The 7,240-nt window shown below is 50.0% G+C and overlaps 1 pseudogene; it reads left to right on the forward strand.

The window, feature by feature from the left end:
• Positions 1–789: 789 nt before the first annotated feature.
• On the forward strand, positions 790–2,089 carry LOC121589211 (annotated as a pseudogene).
• The last annotated feature ends 5,151 nt before the right edge of the window (positions 2,090–7,240 follow it).

Consider the following 7,240-nt stretch of genomic DNA (forward strand, 5'->3'; position numbering starts at 1 on the left):
GGGCGTAGTGGCGGGCTGCGGCGGTCCCTCATTTGCATATCGTCAATTTGTGGGCAGACAGGCGGGACACACCAAGCAGGTTGCACCAATTCAAACCCCATCCGATGACGCCCGCGACGCGTTGATGATTACGCACTGATGAATCGGTCCGATCCGGTTGTGTGAGTGTGTTACCCATGACCTTCCGGGCACTTGTCGAATTCTAGCCATCCGAATAGTCTGCAGCTCGTGTGTAAACGCTAAGCCACGAATCGGAAGCCGTACACGTGCTGCAAATCGATCACGTGCCAATACGATCCGACCCGTATACATTCCCATTCAAATGCGGAAGAACCACAGACACACACACACCCACACCATCCCGAAGACATCTCGTACCGGAAGATGAGATGATGATCCACCACCCACACTGAAGTGCACACACAGGTTGGGGTTCTATTCTGTGCCTCAACTACCCCACAACCAGGTGTGACAATTGGAACAAATTAAAAGCAAATGTACAATTAAAATGTCAACGCCTAGTACCAGTACCACCAGTGGTGGTGGTACTGTACGGTGGTTTCCCGCGCCTAATCGGAACATTGGCAGTAGGCCATAAATTCAAGGAGAGACCGCCGTGTGGAGTGGCTGTGACCGGAAAACTGGGGACCCTATCGTTCGCTCGTCGCTCGCAGTGCCGTTTTTTTTTTTTTGTTTTCGGTTGATAGTGTGAACCCACCCCACACTGGCTGCATTCCTTTTTGCAGGTGCTGTGTATCGTTAAACAATATAAATATAATTAACGTGACACTCACTCAGTATACTCGTCATTGCGTTTGTGTCGATCGGATCGGTAGGTGAGAGGAGGACCGTCGGTTCGCCGTTTGGTGCGAATTCCTTTTTTTGGCCCGGCAAACGCCAGTGCTTCATTTCTTTGCTTCGTTCCATCTTCAGCAGTGTGTGCGGCCCTTAAACGGAGAACGAAAGTAAAGCTCTCGGTATGATTTCGCTCAGCTGTATCGGTGCGTGGATTGTGCTACTTACGGTCGGATGTTCCGTAACGCAGGGTAAGCATTACGTTGGGTTTGGGCCGGTTCATTTCCTGTTTCCGATTTCGTGCACCGAGTGACGTTTGATGCCTTCCCTCGTTCCCACGGCAGCCGATGACTCGAAGATCGTCGGTGGCACGACCGCTAACGAGCGCACCATCCCGTACCAGATCTCGCTCCAGGTGCTGGTAAGCTCGTTCTTTGGCTTGGGCCGAAGCGCTGGATGCCCACTGCGGCGGCTCGATCGTGAACGAGTACTACGTGGTAACGGCCGCCCACTGTCTGGACGGGATGGACATTAACCGGATGTCGATCGTGGCCGGTACGAACGATCTGCGGAACGACAGTTCGAAGGTACGCGCTACTTCCTCGAGTCGTACATGATCCACCCGGACTACATCGAGCTGAACCGGAGCGACATCGGCGTGATGCGCGTGAAGGAGGCGTTCACGTTCAACGAGAACGTGCAACCGATCCGCTACTCGTCCGACTTTGTCGGGGGTGGTGTGACGTGCCTGCTGACCGGCTGGGGCTACACCATGCCGATCCGTATCGGATCGACGCCCAAGGACCTGCAGGAGGCGGAACTGACGACGATCACGAACGACCAGTGCCGGGAGCGCGGCATGCCCGTTAACCCGACCGAGATCTGTACCTTTACCCGCGTCGGACAGGGTGCCTGTGGGGTAGGTGGATGAGGAGTGAGGGATAGGGAAATGTGTTTGGGTGTGTGTGTGTGTGTTTCTAACGCTGTTGCATACTTTTAGGGTGATTCCGGTGGTCCGCTGGTGTGCAACAATCAGCTGTCCGGCGTCGTTTCGTACGGTACGCGGTACTGTGGTATCGGTGTGCCGGATGTCTACACACGCGTGTCGGAGTTTGACTCGTGGATTCAGGAAAATACGCAAACCAGCGGTTCTGCCAGCGATACGCCACCGGCTGGAGAGTCGCAACCTGCCTGAAGTGTGGCTCACAGATTTCCAACCCTTCGCCCGGGAGTGAAGATCTCAAATCATGCACCCTACTACCCAGCAAACAAATAAAGTAAATGTAATTTAATATTTCAATTTAAAAAAACCACACGCCATCCGTCCGCCAAACCGGTGGACGCGTTAGCGCCTCAAGCACCGCTTCAAAATTCGAAACCAACCGCAGCGCGATTCCATTACGCGGCAGCAGTGTGCGTAATTAGCTCGTATAAGAGTTAACACAATTTGTAGCCCCGATCGATTCACCCTCTCTCTCTCTGTCCCTTGTCCGGAGACTGCAAACAATGGTGACTGCAATCGGAGACATCGCGACAAAGAGAAAACGGGGTTCGCACCCGAAAGTGATGATCGTTGACGGTATGTTTCCATATTGCGTATACGCGAACCGTCCGAGCGCGTCGCGTTCGTGCGTGTATCCTAGCAACACCTTCAACCCTCTTCCTCAATGGTTGGAATTTGACATACGCCTACGGGGTTTCATATTTTCTGTACATCTTTTTTTACACACTATCCCACCACCACCACCACTACTAAACAATGGAACGCACCCCGGGGGCAGCGGTGAATTGAAACAAATGTACGTGGCTGTGTGGAAGTACGGAGAATCCAATCACCCCGGAGCGAAACTAAATGAGAAGAGCTAACTTTTGCACTTATTAACGTCGGCCCCGTGTACGGCCTGGTGGAAAGCGGTGTAACCTACCGAAAAATATCCTTCCATTCACCCTTCAGTGCAGGACCCCTTTCGTTCGAGAGATTCTGTGGTTGTATGGTGGCAGAAGAAGCTGCCCGAAGGAAGAGAGGAACCAAGCGACCGAGGGATGCTAGGGGTTAGGCGAGTTGTCTAACTTCCGTCCCGTCCCGTGTAGAACTTCTTGCAAACGGGAGTGACCTCTTCTGAGATGCAGACACACACAACCCCGGTTAATGATGATCTCGGCAGACCCCGGGTGTGTGATGTCGCAAAACCCCTGGGCACCAAAGATCAAGATGCTGGTGAAGCGGGGTCGGTTTAGGGATGGCACACACCAACAACAACACAAAAAACCATCATCTCGGCTGCCTCCGGGACTCGGTGGCCACGGTGGAAAATATTAAAAAGGGGAAGAAACCCCTTCCCGGGCAACGAAAGTGATGCGAAATGAGATGAAAATCCTTCCAGTAAGCAGAGTGCTGCTGGAGTGCAGCAGCAGCAGCAGCAGCAGCAATGTTACAGATGTCAAAGTGCTGTCAGTTCGTGACCGGGATGCTCGGGGCATGCCGCGCACGCCGCTCGGGATGCTGCCCTCTGCTGATGGAACCTGATTTCCGTATCCAAGTATGCAAACAAAAACTCCTTTCTTCTGCGTGCGTGCGTGCGTTGCGTACGAACGTGAGCGTGAGGTTTGAGGTTTTTCCTCTTCCCGACACGCGACACAAGGCCTTTTTGGATTGAATGGAGCTGGGCCGCGCACGCCATTGAAGTGGAGATAAAAAAGAAGGTTGACAGCAGCACAATGAGCAACAACATCCCACTCCGGTTGGTGGAAGTGTGTGTGTGTGTATTTTGGGTTAAATTGAAAAAAACAGGTTCAATTTTGAAGAGCAAAATGAAGGAAAAGTATGAGGTTCCGGTGCGAAGAGTGGTGCAAATTTTGTTTTGCAAAGGAAGAGATCAGTTGACAGAGGGCGGGGAAAGGATTGATTTTAATCGACCGGAAGGGAAGGTGAAGAGGTAAATTACTTTTTTTTGCCCAAACGCAAGAATATAAAAGGACCAGTCTTTTGAATGAATTTCTATCATACAAGCTGATATGACACCGTTCAAAAAAGTCATCTAACGTCAGTTTTACAATTTTTAGGGCAACCAAATCGTACATTTAAATCTGGTTTTGCTTGCTCTTACCACCAAAAAACCGTTGAAAAAGGTTTCTCATTAAATTAATCCATTTTCTTCTAGACCAACACACGGCGTTAAACAATTCCTTCGTCCGCTAGCAAACAACTCCCTTATCAAACGCCACTGCTTTTCTTGTGGTCATCCCTCTGTTACCTCCAAAAAGGAGTGTTGAAAACTTTCTCACAAACCGTTTGGCTATTTAATTTAAAATATTATGATCGATCGCTTTCGCCAGCGTCATTCCGTCCGCACCGTGACCGTTTGCCGTTTTCCTGCGTTTCCAGCAGCAGCGCCACAGGAAACGGATATGAGACGCAACGGTGAGCAGCAAAAAACACTCACATTTTCTCCCATATAAGCCTTTCCGTTGCTGCTGTTGCTGCTGCTGCTGCTGCTAATGGACAGCGTTAACCCCTTCCCGAACGCAAAACTGACCGGTGCTGACACTGATGACCTTTGGGACGGAGTAAAAAAGCCACGTATGTATGCATACGGATTGGGTTGGATTTTGTTTGTAAAAGTCGACGGACCAAAGAAAAAAAAACCATTTCCAAACGACACTCCGACCCCTGAACTTCCGGCCATGGTGGGGGAAATGAGCCTTTTCGGGTAATTCGGGTTACAACAACCGGGCTGCGCTTCGGTCCCCGGTTCCGATGGCGAAATGGATTAATCCTTTTCCAAGGACGTGCGTCCTTGGACGGTGATGGTGCGTTTTTTTTCTGAATTTCTTAAATAGGTAAATAAGAAAAATTACCAAAATCACTTCCAAGTGTCCCCCGAAACCCGAACACGCTGTCCGGTAGCGTCGAAAACTCGTTTCAAGAGGTGCCGAGAGGGTGCCTTGCTTTTTTGGGTGCAAAAAGGTGGAAATGTTTGAAAAATAGCTGTCCATGTTTGAGGTAGCTGGAAAGGTTTTCCCGTCTAACCTGTTTTGGGTGTGTGTGTCTGTGTGTTTTTTGTAAATTTCGGTGTTGGGTCGCCTGCAACACTGCTGCACAGCTATGTTTGGCCTGTGTGTCGGTGGGAAAGTTGGTGCGTTTCTCACGGGCACGCTGCTCTGGTTGTGAGGGCACTGGAAACGGTGCGATTAAGTATTTGCGTACAACGGAATGTAATGCCAGTATTTCGGTTTGTCTCCTTCAGCAGAAGGTAATCAGGTTTATGGTTTACCTTTTTCGAAGGTTTTACGTAGACGAGCCTGATAGAAAATTGTTGAAATAATTATACGAAGAAAAAAAAACCGTCAACGTCGACCCCCACTAGCCGAGGTGATCGTGAGAAAGTTGCCTTTTTTACGATTCTGAATTAAAAACGATGCCTTTTTGGGAAATGCTTCCTAATGCTTCGAAATGTCCTCTGTTCACCGAGCAGCATGTGACCTCGTTCATCATGAGCACAACCACTCACACAATGGCTTGCATGCCGCCCTTTGCCAGCTCAACAGGTGTCGCCACGATCCTGACAATTGCATTCTGGCCGACCATTCGCGATGCACTTAACATTCACCCAGTGTACTGCTGCATCCATCTATCCATCTGTGTCCCAAGCAATCCTCCTCTTCGATTACCATCTTGCCGCGCGATGTGCCAAGCAAAGAGGCAGACGTTCGGCCAAAGACGCTAAAACACAACAGCACAGCAATACACATGCACATATTATTGGTCACATCATAAAACACAAAACAACTAACAATCATCCGCCAAAGGGTAGCGGGGCGTACCAACCAGGAACGAATGCGCTCGTTCCCCCGGCAAAAGGCGCGCTAGCCATTATATGCGCCTTTTTTGCCTGCTGTGTGACAACCGAGCCCAATCTCACCGCGCCCGCGATAACAATCTTTGCCGTCATTCGCGAACCTCGCCATCTCGCTCTCATCCTTCCCCCTTTTCCGCGAGATGATATGTCTTTTGCGCTCGAATGCAATTGCTGTGCCGCATAGTGGATCCGATGCATGCACATATGCTTCGCAGCACTAAACAAGCGTGGAAACAAGCACTTTCTTGCGCAAGCTTTCTAGCGGGGTTTTTTTCTGTTCCCATCTTCTCGTTGCATTGTGAGAATTGGCAGGCAGCAGGCAGGCATGGCAATTTCATGCCAAATTTATATGCATTAAGGCAGGCAAACAAACTTTCCTTCGATGCGCCGATCATCGTGGAAGAGGAGAGGTTTGAAAGCGTTTCGTTGAAGGAAGTTTAAAGTAGAATAGAAGAATACACCAAATTAAAAACAAAAGGAATCAGATTGTGTACGTGTATCAAAATACTATTTCAATTTCAACAAATGCTCTCTACTTCTTTACCTTATTTCAAACGATTTTCCGAGCTCGCGTTTGCGCTATTGATTGCCCGTTAGCTCCCCGTAGCTAACCAACCCGCCGTTTGAATGTGGCTGCCAATTTATGCTCTACATTTGATCGAGTGCCAGTTGTCCGGGGTCGAGTGGGCTTTAAGGAAGTTAAGAAAATTGTGCCAATGATTAATTACCCACCCGATAACCTTTTTCCCACTGGGCACTATATGCTCCCCCCCCCCCACAGATCGATACGTTAAACAAACGTTCCTTTCCACCAAATACCATGCAGTGTCTACCCTTTTGTCGCCATCCACCCGCCACCCACCATTGCGCAGCATGACACTGAGAAAGCCCTAGCCTGGTACGCTGGGCCGGGAACCGAAAACCGAAACCACTTCCTGCCGGGCAGGGCGAGCGCCACGTGGTCACGTCACGACCGATGCAAAAAGCTCGATCACGAAACGCCTGTACGCTTTTCGCGGCGCGCGATCCCAATCGATCGGACGGATATGATATGTGTTGTGCATCGCGTTCGATTCGCGTTAAGAGACCACCTTTTTTTCTCTCTCTCTCTCTCTCCAGAACGGAGCCCGCTAGGCAAACACACACACACACACATGGGTGTGTTGTGCCTTATCGCGATGCTATCATGTGCTTACATAAGACACGACATTCCAGCAGGAGGTCATCATCATTCGAAATTCGTCGGAATCTCTCTGCGGCCGGGTTCCGTTTGCTGGTTTGCTTGCCACCGCAGCCCCGTGGAAATATCGTACGCTTATGATTCGGGTGAGAGAGAGAGAGAGAGAGAGAGAGAGAGAGGGGGGGGGGTGGGGACGGTGCAAACCACCGTATTTTTATGTTACATATCTCGATGTAAAGCAGACAGAAGAAAAAGGTCGTAAATTAAAAATAATTATCCTGCTTATCTGTCTGCCGCTCGCTATCACAGCACACACACACACAAGGCAAACCCCCTGTCCCCCGAAAAGAAAAAGGACTTTCGGAGCGGTGAAGTAGAGCGCTGAAGAAAAGAAGCCTCTCTTAAA

The sequence above is a fragment of the Anopheles merus genome, chromosome 2R (genome assembly GCF_017562075.2).
Source record: "Anopheles merus strain MAF chromosome 2R, AmerM5.1, whole genome shotgun sequence".
Lineage (NCBI taxonomy): Eukaryota > Metazoa > Arthropoda > Insecta > Diptera > Culicidae > Anopheles > Anopheles merus.